Source organism: Phyllostomus discolor, chromosome 13 (assembly GCF_004126475.2).
Source record: "Phyllostomus discolor isolate MPI-MPIP mPhyDis1 chromosome 13, mPhyDis1.pri.v3, whole genome shotgun sequence".
Classification (NCBI taxonomy): Eukaryota; Metazoa; Chordata; class Mammalia; order Chiroptera; family Phyllostomidae; genus Phyllostomus; species Phyllostomus discolor.
The window spans coordinates 14,452,780-14,479,147 of record NC_040915.2 but is presented as its reverse complement, the minus strand read 5'-3'; the positions used below and the strand labels follow the sequence as shown (position 1 = coordinate 14,479,147).

Below are 26,368 nucleotides of genomic sequence, written 5' to 3'. Positions count from 1 at the left end.
AGTTCCTATCATGTCCATGAGGATATCGTCTCTCGTGCTGGGAAATGACCCCTCAAGGTGATTACCTCTCAAAAGAGCAGTTACTGTCCTGTGTGAGTTCTGCCACCATCCTAGGACACCCAGCAGCTGACTTTTCAGGTAATTATTTTCCTTCCCCGTGAGTGTGTTATAGGAGAGCTTCTGCCCTGGCCAGGTGGCTCAGTTGGTTGGAGCGTTGTCCTGTAAACCGAAACGTTGCAGTTTTGGTTCCCAGTCAGGGCACATACCTAGGTTGCAGGTTCAATCCCTGGCCAGACTGCATGCAGGGGGCAACCAATCAATGCTTCTCTCTCACACGGATATTTGTTCTCCTCCCTTTCTCCCATCTTTTCCCTCTCTCTAAAATCAATAATCATGTCCTCAGGCAAGAATTAAAGAAACAATAATAATTTTTTTAAAAAAGAAAGCTTCCTCTCAGTTTAACTCCTCAGGAGTGTTGCTTAGGAAATGCTGCCGTTCTCAGGGGCTCCTGGTGAACACGCCCAGAGGCTCCGCGACAGCGTGAACGAGCTCCGCCCGGGCCACAGAGCCGAAATTCAGAGCAATCGCTCCCCTTCGCGCCCTTCCCAGATGGCACCCCCGCCCACTCAGGGGCTCAAATTGGACACTTGGGGGTCATCTTTTCCCTTATCCCCACCCTCAGTCCCCAGCAAGCCCTTTTGGGTTGACTTGCAAATGCTCTGTTTCCAGCACCACCGCCATCGGCTCCCATGTGGGCCCCTGCTGTGTCCTTGATGGTGCCCCTGCTGCCACTCCGGCCCCACTACAGTCCCTCGTCCACCAGGCCAGCAGAGCCATGTGACGGCCTCAGTCAGATCACTCCCCTCTCCCGCTTGACCCCCATCAGTGCTTCCTGTCGCCCTCAGAGGAACATCCAGGCTCCAGAGGAGACCAGAAGGGCTCTGTCTGACCCCCCAGCTGCATCTCTGGCCCTGCCCTCTGCGACCCTCACAGCTTACCTCCTTTCTCTCCTCTGGACGCTGGGCCCCACCCGCCAGAGCCTTTGCACCGGCTCTTCCCTAGGTCAGTCCTCCCCTGAAGCCACTCCCGTGGCTCCATCCAGTTTGCCGATTTTAGCGCAGAAAGACCTTCCCCGCCACTTGCTCTTACCAGCGCCCCCTCCAATTTCCCTAGTTCGTATCACCCTGCTTATTACCTTCCCAAACTCTCTATTCACATGTTACCATCTGCTCCCCACAAAGCAGTGAGCTTCATGGGGGGGCAGGTGCTTTGTCTCTTATTCCCTGCTCTGCCCTACCACCTTGCACAGCAGGTATGCAATACATACTTGTCAAATGAATGAACAAACAAACAAACAAATAAATACATCAACAAGGAAAATGAAGAGGAAACTACCAGGGGACCTTGTGATTGAAGAAGACACTCCACGGGAGGGTTCCCAAGGCAGCTACCGCTCCATAAAGGAGCCCAGTTCCTCACGATGATACAGGAGTAGCTCGGAGCCAGGAGTAGCAGCCCTGAAGCCCCCTTCCCCGTGGTCCCCTGAGATGGCAGAGGGCATGTCTTCCCATCGCTCAGAAATGCCAATACCACCACAGCAAAAGGGCAGAGCTGCTGCCTCCAATGCTGATTTCCATGCAGCCGCTGCCTTCTTCCTCCCACCAGAGAGCCCACCGAGTTGCCATAGCAACAGAGGACTGCACCAGAGTCCAAATAGGGATGTCTGTATCTCCCAGCACTTCTGGAGAGGGCAAAGGGCAGGAGGGGAGGGTGCATAGTTGTATTCGTTCTCTGTCTGTCCCTGGCCTGTCCTGCTCTCTCCTCGTTCCTCCACCCACTCACAGCACCCTCCTCCGTCCCTCCACCCACTCACTGAACCCGGGAGGAGGAAGCGCTGCCTCCAGAGTCTTCCCCTCTGCTCTCTCTCCCGCTGTGGGAGGAGAGGGGACGGATGGCCTCATCTTTGTATCCTGTCCAGGCCCACAGATTGGCCAGAAGAACAAAGGGGAAAGATTCTCTGATGGCTCACAGCTTTCAGATGTTTTCTTCCCAAATACCACTCTGTTAGTCTAACTGGTCACCTCCTAGAGTATTTGGGTCTCTGTTGGTTGCCTTTTTGGTCCCCTTAAATTGGGTGAAACCTGACTTTTACTCCCCAGAATTTAAAAGCCCTTGGAGGAGGCTGCTAGGAAACAGTTTGTGCTATTTGTCAAAACAGTAACAATAGCATCTAGTACTCACTAAGCAGAGATGTGGCCTGCGTCACTTCTCACAATCCCTACAACTGCCTGGAAAGAACACATTTGTAGTCCTCTTCATCTGTGAGGACAGAGGCTTCGTCGTCCCTGGGGTCACTGAGCGGCCAGGAGGCCACGCTGACATCTGAACACTGCACTCTCAGGCTCGGAAACCCAAGCCGTGGCCACTGCTCTGCATGGCAAGACACAAGCAGCTACAGGGAATGACACGGCTAGCTTCCCCAGCCTCAGCCAGTCCTCTGGGTCCTCACGTGGTCCCTCCAGGCTGCGGTGGCCAGCAGTTGGCTCCGGCCCCATGCCGCATCACCCCCGCAGGGATCTGACAGCAGCCCGCTCAGAGAGGGAACAAAGGCACCTCTTTTAGCCCCTTCTTTAGAAACCTTGACTCCTTGCTGCACAAGCAGCCCCTCGGATTGGCTGCTACCATGGCAACTGGCCTGCGATCTCTGTCCAATTATGTCAGCCCAAACCACAGTGCCACTGTGTCCATTTCCTGCCCAAGTGCCCCAGCCTGTGAGCCCAGCCCCTCTGACCTCCAGGCAGCTTTGAATGCCCGTACTTTCTCATTACAGCTGCTTTTCAATTCCTTGGTCCTGCCTGAAACCTTTGTACTCTGCACTGAACTTCTCCTCTCAATAGCCCATTTGTCACACCAGGGCCCCCTGCTCTTTATCTGTGGTTTCTGAAGCTCTGATTGTGTGCCCAGGCTTGCCCCAGTACACTTGTCCACCCCAGACTGGCAGATAGCTTGGACACACAAGTTTCGAACATCCTGGACTTAGTATCTGGCACCATGATCTTTCTGCTGCAACTGTGACCTTGTCAGGGGTCTACAGTGTCTGGATTTGAAGTCTGACTTCTTCACTCATTCATTTATCATTCATTGACTCATGAGCACCTGCTATGTTCCAGGCTCTAGAGATACCACAAGTAAACAAGAGAGTGGAACGTGCATTTTCCCAGGGAGGAGGGATGATAAAAGCAAACAGGTCAACAAATACATATGTTGGATGGTGGCAAGTGTGAAGATAAAGTATCTGAGAAGCTGCAGTCCTCAGGATGCACTTTTCCTCTGTCCTCAGCCGAGCTCCCCACTTCCAGAGGGAGAGGGACACAGATGCCAGGGATGAAGACAGGGTTCGTGGTGTCCGAGGGACACTCCTGGACGCAAATGGCAGAGACCAAGCTCAGGGTGAAGACTCTCTGGGCAGGGATGCAGCTGGGGCCTGAGGCCTGGGAGTCATCAGGACTTCACCACCATCTCCTCCCTCTCTCGGGCCGCCAGCTTCCTTGCTTCTCCTTGCTGTGCCTCCTCCGGCAACATGGGGAGGGTGGCTGCTGACAGATCCTATGAGTTTACTTTCTACAGCCTCGGCCATAGAAGACAGCCTGACCTCAAGAATTCCTCCATTCCAAGACCAAAACCCCAAGGGAAGAGAGGCGTTGGCCGGATCAGAGGTTCCCAGGCCTGGAGTGAGGAGTGCAGGCCCAGGATGGTGGATCAGAGCTCTAACAAGGAGGCTCCCCAGTTCCAATTAGCTCCCTGTGGTTGGGAAGGCAGGTACCTCAGGGTCCAAACCACCCCTATGAAGTGAGGCCCACCCAGGCGTGTGCCCTCTAACTTCCTCACCCTCCCTCCCTCCCTACGGCTTTGCACTTTCATGGTCTCCGTTCTGTTCCCGAGAGGCAGCTTTGCAGCCAGTGCCCCAGTTCAGTCTCCAATCTTAAGGTCACCTTCTGCTCAGAGGTCTTCTCTTCCTGCCTCACCTGTGTCACCTTCATATGACGTCCCACCCACTCCATGCATGGCCCCAAGTCACCACCAGCACTGGCTGTTGCGTATAGCAGGTTTTTCTGAAGTTTTGGGAACACCCTGTAGCTCAGAACTAACTTGAACTCTACCCATAGAACAGAATCGATTCTCACTGTCTTCTATCCTTAGTGCTCATGCTAAGAATATCACGTTGTTTCCTACCCTCCTTGACCTCTCCCCCAGAACTCGCAGCAGGCACCCTGAAATTCCTGTTTCTTTTCATTAAAGAGGTAGTCACCTTTCTGCCTCCATTCAAATCAGGTTCCTGAGCCTACCCTGGTGCATCCTAAAAACACACGAAGGTGTTTTGCTAAACCAAAGACCCTTCGGTCTGAGCCTACAAAGGTCAGGAAAAGCTTCGAAATGAAAGTCGGTGGTTTAACTTAGCCACTCAATTCTTAGGGCTACACTGCACAGTGGACAGAGCCAGGGCAGGAGGTAGAGAGGCAGGGGTGCAGGGTTCACGCACAGACTCCAGTTTGACCCCAGGATAAAGCACCATCCACCTCAGTGCCGAGCTCGGGCGAGGGCGGCCAGGAGAACCTACACAAGGTAGACAGCAGAGGTCAGGGATGCTTCAGTAAAGGGTACAAAATCTACTTCAGAGCAGAGAGAGGGCACAGGAACCCCCTCTCCCAAGGCCAGTTATATTTTCCAGCTGAAGCAGTTCAAGTCTGAGCTTGCAATTCCCATGCCTGCCCTTTTCACTCTCAGTGCTGTGGGAACCAGCAAATCCTGGACTTCTAACCATGCTGTCTCCTCAAAATCCCACTCCTGGATGCGTGAAGATTCAAGGACAACAGTTGTCTGGGAAGCTGTGCCCTTGACTATTTCCAGCTGCTTGAAGCGATTTCCGTGAACAACCAGAGCCCCCTCTGAGGCCTTGAACACCCCACGCAGGGGAGGCCTGCTCACACGGGGCACTCATGCACATTCCAGCGTCTTGTCGTAAAGGCCGTTTTCAATCTTCCGGAGGAATGGGAGGTGAGGGTGGGAGAGACCAGCTGCCCATCCTGCTTCTGTTCTCTTTCCCCCAAAGATTTCATAGGAGGAGAATTATCAAAATCTTGGTGCTCATTCCTTAGAATCCGATTCCTTCTCATTAACTAAGGATCCCTGAAGTCTGGACTTAGGAACGGACTCCAGAGTTTGTGATGTGAGCAAACTGCAGGCTGTTTGCGCAAATGCATTTGACTTTGAATCTTGGGCCCGGCCACATGGCCGCTGAGATCTCTTCCTCTCCTTCCTAGAGGGAAGTAACCCGTGCAGTGGCATGAGAACGGCTGTAGAAACCAGGTTGCTTTGGGGATCTAGTCCTAGCTCTGATGAAATCTGACTCGGAGCAATCACTCACACCTCACGGTCTTGCTTTTCTTGTCTGTCAAACACATTTTTTGACAGGGGAAGTCTCCTAACCCGTCACTCGTCTCTGCCATATGGTTTGTCCCACCTGTGTCCCACCTGTACTGTTATGTAATGTGGGTTTTTTTTTTTAATTGAATTGTCTTTTTAACTTGGCTTTATGTTTAATAATATATGCACAAAATCACATGTTTAAAGCACTAGTTTTATTTTTTCTACTATTCACTAAAACAAATACTTATTTTTAATCACGTTTATCTGTGTGACTCCTGAAACCGTGCTGGGCACCGCCCATGTGCGCCACCCTCTGGGACACGCTGAATTGGAGCGTCTCTTCAGCTCTTGCATGCCTTCACCTCCACTGTGGAGTTCTAATATTCCCGGAAAGGAAAGGCAATTTAAGATACATATGCATATATATTTCCTTAGCCAATGGCCAGCATGACCTTTGAAACAAAATGATTGTGTTTTGACTTTCCTCTCCCACCACAGTTTCCAGACCCCAATCTGAGCCTGAGGAGTACAGTGGCCCTGCCCACTGCCCTTCCCTCAGAGGCACCTCAGAGCTCACGAAGGCCTCAGCCTCAAATGACCCCAGGCCTGCACTTGTATCAGGTGGGGGCCTGTCACAGCCCAGCGGGAAAGGGCTAGCCCTTCCCCCCCCCCCACCCAGGGACTGGAGGGTTGGCATTTGATGCTAAGCAAGCGATCCCAAGGTTCGAGCAAGTCTTTGTGGGTTGGCAGCTCGGGCTCCCTTCATCCCCCACTGCTTCCTGGAACTATTTGGATGACACAGTCCAAGAGACTCATGGGGACCCGTGGCTGGGAACTCTTCTCTGGTAAGAAACTGGCAAGCAATAGAAGCGAGAGTTGAGCACCTCTGCTGGGGAGGGGAAACAGAAGGAGTTTCCTGGGTGAAAGAGGGGCACTCACACAATGAAACAAAAATTACACAGATCACTAGTTGATGGTCAGGGCTGCTTTTTGCTACCTCAGAGATTCTCCGCTCTGGCTGACCATCAGAATCATTTGAAGGGTTTTAAAAAAATGAATGTAAACATGTGGCACACGAATACAATAGAATTCTACTCAGCCATAAGAAAGGATGAAACACTGCCGTTTGCGACAGCATGGATGGATCTTGAGAGCATCAAGCTAAGCAAAACAAGACAGATGGAAAAGGACAAGAACCATATGATTTTGCTCATAGGTGGGATATGAAACACAAAGCAGCACATAAACAAAAGAAACAAACTCATAGGCACAGATACCAGAGGCGGGAAAAGTGAGGAGGTTGAAGGGGGTCAGATACACGTATGGTGACAAAAGAGAACTAGACCCAGGGGCAAGCACAAAATGTGATGCACGGAAGATGGATTATAGAATTGTGCACTTGAAGCCTTTAGTATGTATTAACCAATGTCAGCCCAATAAATTAAATAAACAAATAAACTTAAAAACATCCCCAGGGCTCTGGCCAGTGTGACTCAGGGCTGCAGCGTTGTCCCAGCACTAAAAGGCCGTGGGTTGGACTCCGAGTCGGGGCGTGAGTCTGAGTTGCCAGTGTGGCCCCGGTCGGGGCGCACACGGGGGGCAGCCCATCGGTGCTCCTCTCTGTTGCCCTCTCTTTCTCTCTCCCCTTCCTCTCTCTCAAATCAATAAATGGTGAGAAATTTAAACAAAAACTTTAAAATAAATAAATAATAAAAAATAAAAATATCCCTATGCTACTATGCACCAACTCCACTCCTTGGTATTTTCCTGTGATAGATGAAAACACATCTCCAGCAACTGTATTCAAAGAGCCAAAACAACCCTGACAGCCCCTCGGAAGGCCAAGGAGCAAACAGAGGTAGCCACGGGGCGAAATGCTACTCAGGAATAAAAAAGGAGTGAGCTGTTGTATGACACATGCCACAACATTGATGAATCCAAAAAAAACAGTATAAGAAGCAAAAGAAACTGGACACAAAAAAGTACATACTTTGTAATCACACTGATACAACGTTCAAGAACAGGCAAAACTCATCTATGGGAATAGAAATCATAACAGTGATTGTTTACACAGGACGGAAATGGATTTAACTTTCTGAGGCCATGGCAACATTTTCTATATGTCCATTTGTCAAAATGTACCCAGTTATGCTCTGAAAACCTGTACATTGTACTATACATAAATTTTACCTACATTTAAAAAACAAACTAAATATATATATATATATATATATATATATATATATATATATATATATATCTCCTCTGGTCCCATCCCATTCCTAGTGAGTCAGAATCTCCAGCAGTAGAATCTGAAAATTTGTATTTTAAAAAACTCCCCAGGTCTCCTGGCACACAGCTGGGTTGGGAACCTCTGGCTCTTGGAAAGCTTCGGCTAACTGTCTCATAGTTTACCGGAACTGAGGAAATGATAGGGCTGCTGCTAGAAAGGAAACAGCTATTGCTTATTGAACACTTACTCTGTTCTCAAAATCTTCCAATAGCCCAGCAAGGCAGGTATGATTTTCTCCATTTTACGGATTAAAAAACAAAAAGAAAAAAACTGAGAGCAGGACACTTGGCCAATCGGACAGCTGAGAAGTAGTAAAAGTCCTTAGCCAAAGTCCTCAGCCCAAGTCCTCATTACTATAAATACCTCCTTCTTTCCACCGTCATTTGTTCATTTTGGGGGTTTTGTTTGTTTGTTTGTTTAATTGATTTTTTAGAGAGAAGGAGGAAGGGAGAGAAAGAAACACCGATTTGTTGCTCCACTTATTTACACATACATTGGTTGATTCTTGTATGTGCCCTGGATGGGGATCGAACCCACCATCCCCAACCTTGGCGTATCAGATCAACACTCCAACCCACGGAGATACCTGGCCAGGGCCGTCATTCATTTCTTTCGTTCATTCGTTCCAACAATCAAACACGAATATGAATTGTGTCTTCTCAAGCCCACCCGGAGAGCCCGGCCCTCTGAGGGGTGTTAAGCCTCACCACCTCCCAGAGAAGAGAGAAGTGATGGGTGAGGAAGATGACATCTGTGAGGCAGCATTTACCTTTGCTTTGTAGACTTGGGGAGGAAATGGGATCCCAGGCCTCTTTAGATTTTAATTATTCAGGTGGTTTGGGGAAAGGCAGGAGGTTTATGGTTATATAAGCATAACTAAAGGAAGCCTCTGTTGCTTACTTTGGGAACTTTCCAGAAGCTAACACCAATAGCAAGTCATGTTAAAAATGGGTTAAAATCATTATCGGATTATGAATAATTCACAAGGCACCCCCTGTTACCCATTACATTTTGTTCTACATAATTGCTTCCTGGAAATCTGCTCCCAGTGCAGAGAATTGGGAGCATGCATGAAATTGAATATTCCTGTCCTTGACAAGTAAATTTAAACAAAATTGTGAATTAGTTTCAGTCCACTGCTACCTATCCCCTTTGAGTTGATAGGACTGGTCCTTTACTCCAGAGAGATAACTGAGCAAGCAAAAAAGGATCTAGCTCCTTGGACAGGGAGGTCGGCCACAGTTCCTAGCCACATCAGGCACCAGGCAGTGTCCGATGTTCTAAACTGTGGCAGCTCCAGAGCTAGAGGAGGAGGAATCAGAGTCAAACCACAAAATGCATTCTGCACGGTACAAGAGAAAGATGAGAACAACCAGGATAACAAGGGATACCTTTTTTTAAAAAAGTGAGATGTAATCCACATACCAAAAAATGCAACCCTTTTAATGTATACAGTCACTTTAGCCCAGGCGCTGGCAACTGTTCACCTACTTCTGTCTGCCCTTTACACACACTTCACATAAATGGACCTGGGCAATATGTTGCCCTTTGTGACTGCCTCCTCTCACTTAGCGTCATATTTTCAAAGTTCATCCATGCTGTTGCATGATTGAGAACTGTGTTCCTTTCTTCTGTTGAATGATATTCCATGTATGGATGCACCATATTTTGCTGATTCATTCATCAGTTAATAGAAATTGGGTGGGTTCCCTATTTTGGCTACTATGAACAGTATACTGCTATGAACGTTCGTGTGCAGGTTTTGTGTGAACATACATTTTCAGTTCTCTAAGGCATATATGCATGTGCCTGGGAGTGGAATTGCTGGGTCATAAGGTCACTCTATCAATTTTTTAAGGGAGTGTCAAACTGTTTTCCCCTGGGGCTGCTCCATCTTACATTCCCACCAGCAGTGTACCAGGGTTCTGCCCTTTTCTAGCAATATCTCCTTCTCTAGATGCCCTTGCTTGACCTTGTCAAAATTTACATGTTCTATGCATTATTCAGAACTAATCTACATTACTGGTTTCATGTGTCATCCCTCTGGATAAGGCATTCACAATTTAAGAAGAGCTTTCTGGAGATACACTAATACATTATTCAGGACTCTTTCAAGTTCAAATTGTCTGAAGCAAAAACAAGACTTATTTACTTGAGTAGCTGGGAAGATTGTGGGGTAATTTCCAGATCTAAGGAGGGGTTATGGGAATGAAAGCTTCAAGGTGAATCTCTCGCCCTCTCACTCTAACTCCCCCCACTTTTATGAATCTCCCCCTTGCTTCTTTGGTGCCCTCTACTCTCTCTATCTCTCATACCTGTAGCCTCTCCGTGGCCTCGTTCAATGCCAGGTTCTTTCCAAATACAAGAATGTGGCTGCCAGCAGCTCATACTGACATCCCTCCAGCTTAGTAGCTTAAATCTAGGCACAGGAGCCCTCTCTGTCCCAGCATCAAGCACGTCACGCCCTTCCCTGAATCAATGACGTCTCCGGGGAAATGAAATCCCATATTGGGCTCACACTGCCTCCCACACCCACGTCTGTGGCCAGCTCAGAAGAAGGGAATGTATGTATAAGGCAAGGGGGTGAAATGGACATGCTGGGCAACCAAAAATAATCCCAGCCCAAGACCTGAACTCAAAGGGGAAGTTCTAGCATTAGAGACTTTCGACATCACGGTGAACACACAGAAGGATGCTGCAGGGCTGGAGGACCTGGAATGACCCCATAGCTTACTCTGTCTGAGTCGGGAGCCAGTGCTCTGGGGGTAACAGAAGACATGGAGTCCCTGGAAGATCAACAGGCACCTTCCAGGTTACAGGGTGACACACACCACCGCAGCACACGGGGAGACCAGGGCAGACCGCGGTCCAACCTGCTATGACTGCCTCCTCAGTCATTTCACTCTGTGCGATTTCACTTCTTCCAAACGAGTGGAACTGAGTCTTTTTCAGAAATGGAGAAACAACTTTAGTAACTGAAAACATTTTTTATTTTACTTTCAGTGGTTTCTAACATCTGAGAAGGGCACTCAAGGGACTTTCAAAACTTCTCAAATAAGGTTAAATGAACAGCTATTAGAGCCCACACAGTAAAAAGAAGAAAATGAGCTGAATCCTCAGACAGCAGAGCTGGAGGAGCCTGTGGGACCACCTGGTCCCCCCACTCACTTTGCAGAGGGAGCAGTTGAGGCCGGAGCTGGAAGGGGCCTGTCTGGTTGTGCAGATAAGAAGTGGCAGGCAGGGCTGGCACTAAGTCCAGATTTCCCAGCCTGTGCCCCTTCTTCTTGACCAGGCCACTTGTCACACTCTCCCTTGTGAGTACAAACTTCGATGAAAAAAGATACAGCTCCATAGACTGACCAGGTGGCTCCGCTGGTTGGAGCATCATCCCATACACCAAAAGAGGTTGCAGGTTGATTCTGGTCAGAGTGCATGTGGGAGGCAACCAATAGTTGTTTCTCTCTCACATCGATGTCTCTCTCTCTCTAAAGATCAATGGAAACATGTCTTCAGAGTTAAAAAATTCATGTGAGGATTAAAAAAATATGGGTCCAGATACATACTAAAGGCGTAAGAAGTAGGTGCCGTACGGATGCAAACATTCTCCGGGTTTGATTCACTCCTGGGGCACACTGCAGGAACCCAGTCCATGCTTTGGGGAGGATTCTTGCTGAAATCAGCATTGTTTGTGCCATACTCGAGCTGTGAGTCACAAACTGCACAGGAAGCATTTTAATGAGATTTCTGAGTGAGGGGGGAGAGTTCTCAAGGGTGAGGAACAGAAAGAGGTGCAGACATTTTTGCAGCAGAAAGAAGAGCTGAAATCAACAGATTCGGTTTGAGTACTGATGACGCGTGAGGTTCTGTGGGCGGCACAAAGACTTATCAGACCAAGGTCAGACCAAGCCTCCCCTGGCCGCGTACAGTCCAGTCACCGGTGAGAAGAGACGTACTCCTTCAGAGTCTTTTTTTTTTTTGTACTAATTTGGAAGAATATTTTATACTAAGAATTTAGTTCTTGTCTGTCTTACAAAATGGCAAATATTTCTCTCCAGCTTTCATTTATCTTTTAACTGGTTTTTCTTTTCTGAAGTATTTAATTTTCATATGATCATATCTATCAATCATTTCTTTTGTGTTGCCTAAGCCTTCATGATTCAATATTCTTTTCTACAATCTTTTTAACCAGAGAAAATCATGTATTGTAAAACCACGAACCGTCCCTTAAAAGCTCAAGCACGCAATAACTTGAACACAACAGAACGGAGTGGCCCCCGGAGTTTCTAAGGATCGTGTCTGCGAGTCAGGATTTCCAGAACTGGCGGGGGTTGGGTCAGGGGATGAAGATGACATCATGCAAGACCGGTTGCTGGTAGAAAGAGCCGGCTGTTAGGATTTCTAACAGGTCTTAACTCAGCATACTCATACTTTAAACCAACGGATCCAGAGACAATGGCCCGAATGGAATGGAGCCTGCAGGCATCGTCAAGAGTAACTGGAATGAGATTGTCAACAGCTTTGACCAAGAACCGCTCAGAGTCCCTCCTCCACAGCATCTACGCCTGTGGTTTTGAGGAGCCCTCTGCCATCCAGCAGTGAGTCATTCTTCCTGTGTCAAGGATACAGAGGCAGTCATGGCTTTAGGAGACTACACAGGTGCCTCCTGACATCCCTACATTGGAGGTACCAATGCACGAGCTGAGGTACAGAAGCTGCAAATAGAAGATCCCCATTATCACATCCCCAGGCCGTGTGTTTCATACACTTAACTGCAGATACCTATCTTCCAAATACATCAAGATGTTTGTACTCAGTGTAGCTGATGAAATATTAAGCTGTAGATTCAAGGACCAGATCTATGACATATTCCAAAAGCTCAACAGCAGTAGCCAGGTGGTTTCGCTGTCTGCTACAATGCCTTCTGATGTGCTTGAGGTGACCAAGGAGTTCCTGAGGGACCCCATTTGGATTCTTGTCAAGAAGGAAGAATTGACTCTATAGGGTGTCTGCCAATTCCACATCAATGTGGAATGAGAAGAGGGGAAGCTGGATGCACTGTGTGACTTGTGTGAAAGAAACTCTCAGCATCACCCAGGCTGTCATCTTCGTCAACGCTCAGAGAAAGGTTGATTGGCTCATTGAAAAGATAAACACCCGAGACTTCACCATCTCTGCAGTGTACGGAGATGGGGTCCAAGGTGCAAGATCCTGAGGGAGTTCTGCTCTGGCTCTAGTAGAGGCATTGACATACTGTGGGTTTTCCTTCCTTCCTTCCTCCCTTTCTTTCTTCCTTTCTTTTTTTCTCTCTCTCTTTTTCTCTTGACTTTATTTGTTTTTAGAGAGAGGGGAGGGGAGAAAGAGAGGGAGAGAAACATCAGTGTGAGAGAGAAACATCAATTGGTTGCTTCCCTGCACATGCCCTGACCCGGGACCAAACCCACAACCCAGGCAGGTGCCCTGATCAGGAATTGAAGCAGTGACCTTTCGCCTTGAAGAATGATGCCCAACCAACTGAGCTACACTGGTCAGGCGCAGCAGGTTTCTCTAGTTACTGACTCTGACCTTCCCACAAATGGGGAACACTCCATCCACAGATTTCCGGGGTGGATGCTTTGGCTGTAAAGCGTGGCTATTAACATGATGACAGGACAAGAGCTTTGAGACACCAAGACCTTCTACAACATCTCCCCTGAGGAGAGGCCCCTCCATGTTGCTGACCTCCTCTGCGAGGGGCTGGCCTGCCCCCTCACCCAGCCAGGGTTCTGTCCTTGGGGGCCGAGGAGGAGGAAGGGCGGGGGAGGGAAGGGAGCCAGAGGATAGACATCCACCGTGTCATTTTAGTTTGTTTTCCTTTTTCCTTTGCATTCATGTCACTTTTGAGGCAAAGGAAGGAACCATGAACATTTTAGATGCCCTTTTCTTCGGGCTGGGCTCTTGCCCCAGACACTGACTCTTTTCCCCCAAACACTGATCTACTTCCCTTGACCTTGTCCACCTCCAAACCCTGGGGGCTCTGCCTGCTCCAGACAAATTCCTCTGAAAAGGATCCAAGGGGACTGTAATGCCACTCAATCTCATTCACTAGACCAAATCCTGAGAAGAGAACCTCTGAGCTAGGTGGCCCAGGGGATTCTCCCCAAGTGGGGAGAGCACGGGAGAAAAAATAGTAGCCATTTTTACATTGTTCTGTATCGCATTTACTGATTCAGGACACAAACTCAGAATTCTGGGGAAAATTACTTGGAAACTGAAAGAAAAAAAAAAAGAGCCATTGCTCCCATATCCATCCTACTTTAATTTTCATCTGAATTTTCTACTAACACTTTTGTACATTAAATATTAAACTATCTGGAATTTATGTTGGTATGCAATGTGAGTTAGGGATCTGTTTTGTTACAGATATTTTTCCAGATGGTTAATCAGTTATCATAATAACTTGTTGACTAATAATTCTCTTCACTACCAGTAATGGTTTATAGAGGTGCAGACTGGGAAGCTGTATACTGGTGGTGGTTGTTCTAAAGTATGTGCAGGAAGCCCGCACTTCCCTTGAACAGCTGGAATGTAATTCCATCCCCGAGAGTCAACTGGACTTTGTCACTTCTAGTCAATGCCCAAGAGTAAGGGCACAGATTAAATGATGGTACATCCATAAAGGGAACATTATATAGCTTTGAAAAACTACACTGTAGATGGAAACTTGTAGGTATAAAAAGATGGTCATGGTAAATTTATTATAATGTGATATCCATTAATATACACACATGATAAACATGGATATGGATATATGGATATATATATAGAGAGAGAGAGAGAGAGCCATACATACATCTCATATGTCAATAGTAGTTGAGATGTTAGGTATTTTTACTGCCTTCATTTTGTCTATGTGTATGTTCTATACATCAGCTAGGTGGGTGTATGTTACCTTGTAAAGAGAAAAAACTGGTAAGAATTATTTTCAATTCAAAACTTGACTGCCTCTCACCTAGATGGCTGGCATCAAAAGGACTACAATGCCAAGCATTGGTGAGAATACGTAGCAACCGGGACCCTCAGCCATGGCAGATGGGAGTGTAAGTTGTTATAACCACTTTGGAAACCTGGTTGGGCAGTATTAACAAAGAACATACTCTGCCCCATGAGCCAGGGACATGGTATATACCCCGTTCCTTTCCTGGGTATATATCATATACACGAGTGTTTATATACACCAAAGCACACATGTACGAAGCTTTTATTAGAGCTTAACAAACAAGAGTCCAACACCAGAAAAACAGCAGTGTTCAGCAGCAGCAGGCCGGGTAAAATGACTCGTTACCATAGAATTCCACAGAACAGTGAAAAGGAACAAATGACTACAGCATGCTACAATGTGAATGAATTTCACAGAACTAACATTGAGTGAAAAAAAAGTCTGGTACTAAAAAGCTCATACTATATTGTTCCATGTACATGCAGGTCAAGAACAGGCCATGTGAACCTATGATGACGAGATTGGAAAGGACCACGAGGGAGCCTTCAGGGTGGGGGGAGTGTTCTACACCTGCGTGTCCAAAACAAATGTAGTGCAGGCTGTCCGTGTAATTTAAAAGCTCCTAGTAGTCATTTAAAAAGCTGTAAGGAAACAGCAATATACCCAAAATACGTGGCTATTCAACCACCATTTTTAAATGATCAGTATGTATGTTTCCTTTTACTTTTTGCACTTCAGTTGTCAAGACTGTGTTTTACACTGACAGCACCGCCCATCCGAGCTGGCCATGCCGCAATTGCTCAGCAGCCACGCGGCGGCTGGAAGCTGCTCTGCTGAACAGCACAGGACTGTGTTTTGACCTGAGAGGGTGCATACTTATGTAAAAAGTCATCAAACTACACATTTAAGATATAAAAGTTATACCACAATGAAGACATAAACGTTTTTAAATAAACATTTTTTTAAAGATTTTATTTATTTATTTTTAGAGAATGGGGAAGGGAGGGAGAAAGGGAGAGAAACACCAATGTGTGGTTGCCTCTTGCATGCCCCCTACTGGGGACCCAGCCTGCAACCCAGGCATGTGCCCTGACTGGGAATCAAACCAGGACCCTTTGGTTCACAGGCCTGTGCTCAATCCACTGAGCTACACCAGCCAGGGCAGTTTTTAAATAAACTTTAAAAAATGTACTTATGTTTAGAGAGAAGGGAAGGAAGGGAGAAGGAGAGGGAGGGAAACGTCGACGTGCCATGCATAGAGAGGTTGCCTCTTGCACACCCTCAGCAGGTCACAGGCTGGCACTCAATCCACGGAGCCACACCAACCAGGGCTAAATAGACCTTTTAAAGAAAAGGGTTAGGAGACATATCCAGCAAAGAAAAGCAGCCTGTGGCTTTTCAGCTCAGCTGACCAGCCCTCTCTGGAGCAGAGGACACTGTTCAGAGTCCCAGGGTCACAAGTCCAGTCAGCTGCTTGGCCAGCACCGCAGAGTCTTCCCCTGGGTGTGGTAGAGCAGGGCGCGCCAGCTCCATGAAAAGAAGGAAGAACAGGAACTTGGGGAGAATACACTGTGCCAATAGAGTGTGGAGTGGTTCCAAATGTTTAAACACAGCGCCTCCCACTGTGTTTGCCCCAGTGAAGAGAATGCTCTGGGACTCAGAAGAGAGGCAGATGAGATCCCAACCCACGGCCAAGAAGGTGCTCACAGCCACAGCTGACCCTTGCTCCACTCAAGCCTGAGAATCCACCTCTGTAAATGTACTCTGAGCCCACAGTTTAAGCCGGTGTTCCTAGGTGGGGCAGGGGCCATATACCTGATGATTTCAGTAGTGTGCCAGTACACCTTCCTTGGAGAAATGTGTATTAAGTCCTTTTGCTAGTTTTTGAGTTTGAGTGGCTTTTGTTGTTGAATTGTAGTAAGGTGTTTTACATGCATTGATTCCTTTCTTCCCACAATGCCCCTGGAACCTCCTCCTCATTCCCAGCAGGGCACTGACTCAGGCCCGGCCTGCTCTGGCATCACAGAGGCAGCCCAGACTGATAAATGAAACCTGTGACGGTAGCTAGAGACAAGACATAAACAACGCAGAAAGGAGGGAGGGAAAGGTCAGCCCAAATGACAAACAAACAGGCAGTAATTCTCTCGATCCAGTCCATACTAAATTAGGTACAAAATCTCTGCCTCAAATCCAAATGTGAAATGATTCACATGAATTTCATCATTGAATTCCCAAGGGGAATGGTTTTTTGCAGATTCTAAGAGAAACCTCCCTGCCTCCCCACAATGAAAGAGCAGCAGCGAAGATCAGGAGAAAGAGGGAGAATGAGGGGCCTGGAAAGATGGTGGTCCTGTGCAAGCAGCCCGCTGCGAGCAGGACCATGTCTGGGGGTGGGGGAAGCAGGAAGGAGTGATTGCTTCCCTGTCACATTCTCCGGGGGTGGGGTGGAGTCTCAGCACAGCCGTGTAATAAGTAAGATGGTGTTCATAAGTCAAGTGCATCCAGGGTGGAAGTTGTGCTGGGAATCCATGTGAGAACACACACGGAAAGTGCCCCTCCCTCAACAGGCCACCATCCACGAGGTCCTTTTAAACAGACTTCCTACCCCCGACAGCAACTCCAGCCCTGCCCAAGGCTCCTTCCCATATTAGAATAAGACTCTAGCTCTTCACTAAGAAACATGCCAAATGCAGGTTCATGGGCTCCAGCTCCAGAGACATGGCTGCAGTGGGCCTGGGGTGCAGGCCAGGAACCTGCATTTTGACCCTTCTGCCCACAATGCTGGTGATGCCAATGGCTCTAGGCCACACTCGGAGCCCCTCTGGCCGGCTACTCTCAGTGGAAGACACTCCCTGGGATTTCCCTGGGACAGCCATCATAGTCTCTGGTCCCCTTTCCCTCCCATTCCCCTCCCCAGACTCCTGAGTTTAGGAACAGAAAAGTTGGGGGAGGGGCTTATTTACCCCATGATAACAGGGCTCTTCCCTTCCCGAATTGCTAAGAGGTGCCTTTATTTTTTTTTATGCCTTCACGTGTTTGTTTGCCTCATTAGGAACGTGTGGGAGAAGTTTGGCAGCTGGCATTCAGAGGAGCGATGGAGAGCATTTGAGAGCCATTGGCAAACTGAACATCACTGAGCAATGAAGACAAAATGAGAATCGGAAGCTAAAGTTACGGGGAGAATAGGATTTGATTTGCATTCTGTTCAGGAACACTCCCATTTGTAACTGTAATAATAATGACTCATGAGACGGGCCCTGTGCCGAGCACTTTCTCCCTTAATTCGTTAAAAATATATTTACTTGTGAACAAGTACATAGACAAACAAGCTCAAAAATCTAAACCAGAGGCTGCACTCACAGATGGTGGCAGTCAGGCAGGCAGCGCAGCCTTCCGGTTTAGCACAGGCAGCTCTGGACCAGCCCCAAGCTCTGCTCTGTCGTCCATCAGCTGTGTGACCTTAGCCAGAAACATCCCTGGTTTGTCAATTAAGGAAGCACGCACCTCGCAGGGCTGCTCTGTGGATTAAATGATACGTGCAAAGCTCTTGGCGCAGTCCTGCATGTAGTAAAATAGCTAACAATGTTTTTTATGGTTTGTCATTATTACTGCCAGAGTCAAGTGTGAGTCCCCTGTTCTGAAGCAGGGTGACTCGGATCTACAGCCACCTCTGATTTCTCGCGTCCTCACAAAGATCCAGAGGAATTGGGGATGGGAGCAGGCGGCTGCCCGCCCACGTAGTTTGCTGAGGCGGTGCCGGGGAACTGGGAGCCACTTGCCTCCAGTGTTCATCATGTTGGATGACTCTCCCTGCAAAGCGAGTATGTCCTAGAACCTGCAAAGGTCTATAAAACAGGTAGAGGTTTGCTTTAAGAATTAATGAGGTCATAGACAAAGAGTGCCTGGCTAAAAGCCGTATTTAATCATTATTATCATCTATAATTTATAAGATATTTGCTGTAGTGTCTCTAAAGATATAGCATTAACTGAGCACCACCCCAAGAGCTCCATCTCTTGGGTCTGAATGCTTCATACTCTCACCTCTCCTGATGACAGCAGTCTGCTCTCCTGTGGGGAGCTTCACCCCCCATCCCACCGCCCTAGCAGGGCTGCCAATCGCAGACTTCTACTCCAGCCCCTGACAGTCTGGTTAAAGACTAGCCAGAGGCCACCAGGACCGAGCCTGACCGTCCACTGGTGGAATCTGATTTCATCACTTGATGCGATGAGGCAGGGCACCCCAGAGGCACCCGTGGAAGGAGGGCCGCTCTTTTGCAAATTTTGTAAGCAAGGATTCTGAGTGGGTTCAAAGTGAAGCAGGAATCACTTCCGGTTTGGCTGCTCTTTTGGACTCAGATGAGGCAAAGCAGGGATTAACTAGGGACGGAGTGCTATTGGGAGGTGAGGACGCTAAGCAGTTTGGCCAGCCCCAGCGACAGATGAGACACAGCACAGTGAGCCTTTGCTTTTGTCATAGGTCAGAAAGTGGTGGTCACCCACCGAGGGGTCCTCAGGACCATTTCACATCTGCTGCCACCTGGGGAGAAACACTTGGGACTCGTTCTTGTGTTTCCTGCTGGCCTTGCATCTGACTCCATCTTCTCTCGCCTCCAAGAGACTTTTTCTTTTGCAGTCCCAGCTGACTTTCACTTTCAGTACCAGACTGGGTTTGGCTCTTGCAGGCCCAAGTGTGACTTTGTACAAGACAACCCTTGCACAACACCTTCACTATTATTTGCTAGGACAATTGTCATAATGAGAAGTCCAACCTCTGATGACTGTAACATAGAGCCCAGCCTGCACTTACGGGCAGCATCCTGCCACACACGCCCTGGCCCAGGGCAACGAGAGCACTGTCAGGTGGGAGACAAAGGTCAGAGCAGGGTTATTAAAGGTGCAGCCCCAGGGGAGGCAAAGTGAAAAGCCACTGGTGCTGAGATGCCTGTCACTCCCTGGCCTCCTCCCCGACTCCCACAGAGCTGGTTGGTTAGCTATTCTTTCAATTCTGGAAGCTTTCCAATCTTTTCCCAGGAATTCTTGTTAAATCAAGCCACTCAATTTCTGCTGCTTGCCACCCCAGAACTCTAAATGACATATCTCTTTCCATAGGCCCTCTATTGTCTGCAGGGACAGAGAGGAATAAGACACAGGCCCACCTAAATGTACTCACTAACTACTTGTGATGAAAGAAAGTGTTATTCTCATGACAAAAAAGAATCTTCCCTATGCAAACAATGCTGCTCCTTGGTCCTTCCTTCCTCCCCCCAATCCCTCATTCTGTAAACTCTGTGATGGCTAACCACCTCCCCAGTGCCTGGCCACAGTAAGCCCTCAGCAAATGGAAAGGAAAAGAGAGGAGAAAGAAAAAAAAAGAAAAGAAAAGGAAGGGGGGAAGGGGGGAGAAGAAGGGAGGGGAGAGAAAGAGAGAGAGAGAAAGAGAGAGAGAGGGAGAAAGACAGAAAGAAAAGAAAGAAAGAACGAAAGAAAAAGAAAGGAAAGGGAAAGAAGAAAGAAAGGGAAAAAAGAAAAGGAAGGAAGGAAAGAGAAAAGAAAAGAAAAGAAAAAGAAAAGAAAAGAAAATTATATCTCCATTTCTGCAGATAGGAAAACTGAGCCTTAATGAGCCTTGGAGCCAGCCTCACACATGCTTTCAACAGAGACTCAAACCAGGTCAGTCTGTGTCTTCTCGCCTATGCACCATACCAGGTCCTTTAGGCGCCTAGAAGGAGCCCTCCTTTCTTGGATAGGAGAAAGCCAAGGCACCAGGAAAGATTCTAATGCCAAAATACCACATTCCAATTTGGCGGGTTCTCAAAAGTTAAACACAGAATTACCATAGGATCCAGCAACTCCACTTCTAGGTATGTACCCCAAGGAACTGGACACAGGTGCTCAAGCAAGTCCATGCACATGCATAGTCACTATGTGCAATGGCCAAAGGTGGCCACTGCCCAAATGTCCACTGCTGAATGAATGGGTAAACAAATTGTGGTACATGTATGCAATGGAATGTTCTTCAGCCATAAAAAGGAAAAAAACTACTGATACATATTACAATGTAATATACATCAAAAACAATATGCTAAGCAAAGAAGCCCGACCCAAAGGAATCATATATTGTTGATCCCATTAAATAAGATATCCAGAATAGGTAAGTCCAGAACAGAACACAGATTTGGTGACTATCAGGGGTTGGAGAGAAGGGGAAGTGGAGGAACTGCTTCATGGGCAGGTTTCCTTATGGAGTGACCAAAGTTTGGGGACTAAATAGTGGTGGTGTTATACATTGTGAGTGTACTAAATGCCACTGAACTTTTCACTTTAAGATGGTTAATTTTATCATGTAAATTTCACCTCCATTTTAAAAAACACATTCCAGAAGTTGTGCGGGCACTCAGAAACACCAAATGTTTCCCATGGCACATCTCCCAGCCCCAGGCACACAGTAGGTTTGTAATGAATGCCTGATGCTTTCAATGGGGTTTTAGGCTGTGCTGGAGAAGCTCTCTTTGGAAGGAATACGATCACATGGCTAGGAGCATAGAAAGCCTCTGTTCAAACCCCAGGTCACCCAGTGCCGTGACCTTGGGTGAATTTCTAAACCTCTGTATGCCAGTTTTCTCATCAGTAAAATTAGAATAACTGTGCCTATCTCATAAGGTTGTTCTAAGGACTAGATTGTAATGCACGCAAAGCACTTCAACAGTCCCTAGGACACCATAAATGTGCAGTTAAGTATTCGCTGCTGTGATAATGGTGATTATCTGCTACAGTGGGTTCCACTGCTCTCAGCCCTCTATTTTCAAAGGTTTTTGTCACACTATCTCTCTGTAATACACTTTGTGCTGCAGAGATCTGTTTTCGCCAGGGAAGAAGCTCTTACACTCAAAACGGGCTGACTCCCAGATGAGGAGACCTCCAGCAGCGAAATTCCAAAGACACCCCGGAGGCCCCTGCCAGGCTTTTATTTCCCTCAGCAGCAGAGAGATCCCTAGAAGTGAGCTCAGCTCCCAGGAAGTGAGCTCAGTGCAGGATAATTTAAAGTGGTCCCTGTCCCCTTTGGCTGCTTGTGCAATTGAGTGCATTTCTATGGGCTGTTTCACACTCACTTGCTGTGTGGATGGCATCACTCCCCTCAGGCCCAGGCTATTTCCTGTGCTCTGTGATGTGGAGGAGACTTGAGGTGTGGGAAACATTCCACACAGCTGGTCGGCTGGCCTCTGAGGTCCACCCTGGTGTGGAAGGGTCACCAGGCTCAGAAAACATCCTATGCACAAACCCCGCCTCCCCCAAACATATCAACCCTGTGCCTCTTGTCTCTGCCCAGGTCACACATTTGATTTTTAAAAAATCATGTTTTACAATAATGAAACTTGCTTAGTATGGGTAATGCATTCACAAAGGATAAACACATCTAAGGATATAGTGGAGAGAAGACACACTGACCTGGTTTTGAATCTGTGTTGACAGCAGGGGCACAGGCTGGTGACAAGCCTCTGCAAGGCTCAGTGTGCTCACCCAGGCCTCGAAGGGGAAGACTTCTGCCCCCTGCCCTCCAGCCTCTCAGTTCCCCTCTCTGAAGAAATCACCACAACTGTTTCTCGTATATCCTTCCAGGGATAGTCTATCATATAGGAACATACATTTATTCCTACTTCCATGACCCTACACACACTTTAGCATGATACTATACATGGAGTTCTAAATCTTGCTTTGTTTTAAAACCTAACTATCTATTGTGGTAGTCATCATATTGGTTCACATAATGCCAAGTCCTTTTTAACGGCTGCACTGCATTCCATTTTATAGGCAAACAAGAAGACTTTATCAAACCAGTTCACAACTGATGGACATGTAGGCTGTTTCCAACATTTTCCTTTAACAAGCAGGGCTACAGAGGATGCCCTTCTAGAAGCAAATGAGAATCTGACTTTCTTCTGTTAGAGGTGGGGCTTGCTCCATTTTCCCCTGCACTTTCCCCACAGAGGTGCCTATAATACAGGCCGTGTCCTGTATTTTGTCCTGCATTCTGTATTGACCATCAGGGTGACCATCAGGACACCCTGTATAGCTTGTATTCAGCTTTTTTCAAGAAATTACAAAAATGCATCACAGTAATTTCCTGTACAGCATAGGTGGCAAACACAAGGTCCGAGGCCTGAATCCGGGCCTCCACCTTGTTTTACCTGGCCTGGCACTTTGTTTCTACCTGGCAGCAATGCCGAGCTCCTTGCCCCTACCTAAGGAGTAGTGACATTTATACAGTCCTAAAATTACATTTGGCCCTTTGAAGGCAACTGCAAGGCTGATATGGCCCCCAGTGAAAATGACTTTGACACCCCTGCTACAGTAATTGGTACTTAAATCCCTTAACTGATGACACTAACTGAAAAGTGAATGGCCACAAATAAAGACCTGGGCAATTTCTTATGGTTTCCTGAAGGTCTGGCTAAGGAAAGTACAAAAGGGGAGACTGGCAATTAAAGGTACTTCTTTTCATATTCAAGAAAGGAAAATGCTGTTTTCTGGCCGAGTCGTGAATAGTAGCTACCCTTAGTTAATAAGAAATAACTTACAATTTTTGTTCTGAAAATCAGCCAATCAGCAATACTCTCACCTCAGTAATTGTGCTTCTGAAAGTGAGCAAACCCATGGCAGACCCTAGTTTCTGAGTCAGCCAATCAATGACAGTCCCCAGGCTAGACGACAGCCAATCAGCAAGTGCCTCACTCCAGGGCCGAGCTCGAAGACAGCGAGTCAAAGGCAGTCTTGTTCCAGATACACTAATGCAGCTGAAGGAGCTTACATCACTAAGCACCTATGCAGGGCTTCCCAAAATCTTCCCTTGAATCAGTTCTAGTTTTGTGCGGGAGACTTTGCCTAAAAAGCACAGTTCTCGCTTTCAGATAAACAGGAAGTTCACCTTCTTTGCATCAGATGTCAAGTTCAATTTCATGAATTTGGAGCCTTTTTAACAATTACGAGTTCAGGCTTGTGAGTGGCAGGTGCACTGTTGCAGCTGTGAGATTATCAAATTCGATCTCTGATTCTTACAGTGGTTTTATTATCTATTTTTTGGTGAATATTTGAATCCCAAATATTAAAAAGCAAGCATAAGTTTTGTGCTGAACTTTCTGAGCAGCGGACATTTATTCAATGAGGAAAAATTCCATTTGAAGCTTTCTGTAGCATGCAGTTGTTCATTTAACAGAAAAAGGTGGAAAGTCAGATGTAAACCAGCATATATTAACAGTTAAGCATAAGAGACATATGAGTTCTTTAATTAGTACTAAGAAAACTGATAAACTAACATTTTTTTGATTAAGAGAAATTCAGATTCTTTCAGGGGTCATTGGGAAGGGTTCACGGGGCACAAACTTAAAGGACACATGGACAAAAACTAGGGGGAGGGTGGTAATGGGAGGGAAGTGGGGAGGGTTGGGAGCGGGGCTGGATTGGGAGTAAAAGGGAGAAAACTACTTGAACAATGATTAAAATAAAATTTAAAAAAAGGAAAAAAAAAGAAATTCAGATTAATATAAAATAATTTCAGCAGAAAGGTAGTGGACTTCCACACTGTATACCATCACCAGTCTTTCAGCTCAACAGTTTGAACGTACTACTACCAGAAGTGTTTTCCGGCTCCAAAATTGCAAGCAAATTTTCAAATGATAGGATGAAATCTACTTCCATAATTAAAAATGTAATAGTTCCATTTATTATTACAGAGGCTATCAAATATCTAAATGTATCACCTTTTTATGCAGAAAAACTTTCCCTTCGTGCAATATTTTTCTTGTGAAAAAGGCTTGCTTATGAGATTATTGCAAGTAGAATTCTTTCTGGCTGAAACCTCAGAACCAATAGCAAATTTTTGCAGAAACTCTGTTATTAATTGTTAATAATAAACACATGCACACCAAAAACAAAGGGACACAGGAAACTTTTGGAGGTGATGGACAGATCTACCTTGATTATGGTGATGGTTCACAGATGTATGCATATGTCCAAACTCATCACATTATACATATTACCCAAAGCAACATACAGATTTAAAGCAATCCCCATCAAAATAACAATGCCATTTTTTAAAAGAACTAGAACAAAAAATTATCAGATTTGTATAAAACCACAAAAGCTAAAGCAATCCTGAAAAAAGTAGAATGAAGTTGGAAGTATCACACTACCTGACTTCAAATTGTACTACAGAGCTACAATAATCAAAACAGCATGGTATTGGCAGTAAAACAGACTCACAGACCAATGAAACAGAATTGAGAGCCCAGAAATAAAAACCACATGTAAAAGGGCACGTAATTTTTGACAAAGGAGCCAAAAACCACACAATGGAGAAAAGAAATCCTCTTCAATAAATGCTGCTGGGAAAATTGAAAAGCCACATGCACAAGAACGAAACCAGATTCCAGCTGTGTCCCCATGTACAAAAATTAACTCTGAGTGGATTGAAGACCTAAGTACAAGATCTGAAACAACAAACTGCCAACAAGATACCACTTCACACCTGTCAGAATGGCTTTTATTAACAAGTCAGGCAATAACAAGTGGTTGTGGAGAAAAAGGAACCCTCATTCACTGCTGGTGGGAATATAAACTGGTGCAGCCACTATGGAAAACAGGATAGCGATTCCTCAAAAAATTAAGAATAGAGTTCACATATGACCCATCAATCCTTCTTCTGGGTATCTAGCTGAAAAACTCAAAAACATTTATTTGTGCCCTTACTGGTGTGTCTCAGTGGATTGAGTGCCAGCCTGCAAGTCAAATTGACTGGTTCGATTCCCAGTCAGGGCATATGCCTGGATTGTGGGCCAGGTCCAGTTGGGGGCATGTGAGAGGCAATTGATCAATGTATCTCTTGCATGTTTCTCTCCCTCTCTTTCTCACACCCTTCCCTTCTCTCTAAAGGTAAATAAAATCTTTAAAAAAAACATTTATTCACAAAGATATATGCACCCCTATGTTCACTGCAGCATTATTCATGGTGGCCAGGGCATGCAGACAACCAAAGTGACCTTTGATAGAGGACTGGATAAAGATGTGGTGCATCTAAACTATGGCATAGTACTCAGCCATAAGAAAGGCTGAAATACTGCCATTGCAACAACGTGGATGGATCTTGACAATATTATGCTCAGCGAAATCAGTCACAAAAAGCTAAGAGCCCTATGCTTTTGCTCATATGTGGGATATAAAACTGAAACCCATAGATGCAGCCAACAGCATGGTGGTCGCCAGAGGGAATGGGGTAGGGGGTTGTAAAGGGTAAAGGGGGCCAAGTACATGGTGATGGAAGATGACTTTGGGTGGCGGGCACACGGTGCATTATACAGATCATGTATCATAGAAATGCACACTTGAAACCTGTACAATCTTGTTAACCAATGTCATCCCAATACAATTAATTTTAAAAAGAAACTTAAAAATGTGGAATGGGGCAATTAAATATAATATTTATATTCTGATTTGCTATGAGAGGGCATGGAAATACAGTTCATAATCATATAAAGTATAGGTACAGTCCTTAGTGTTTACCTCTCAGGAAGACGGAACTGTTGGTTTAAATACCTGGTCTTTTCCACTGTGCCTTCTAGTGAGTGGGCAGGAATTTTGTGTTAAAAAAAACCAGGTCTAAGTAATCCTAATTATTAATG

The 26,368-nt window shown here is 46.4% G+C and overlaps 1 pseudogene; it reads left to right on the top strand.

Annotated features, from left to right (window-relative positions):
- The first annotated feature begins 11,209 nt into the window (after nt 1-11,209).
- Nucleotides 11,210-26,368, top strand: part of LOC114510315 — a 21,227-nt pseudogene continuing 6,068 nt past the window's right edge.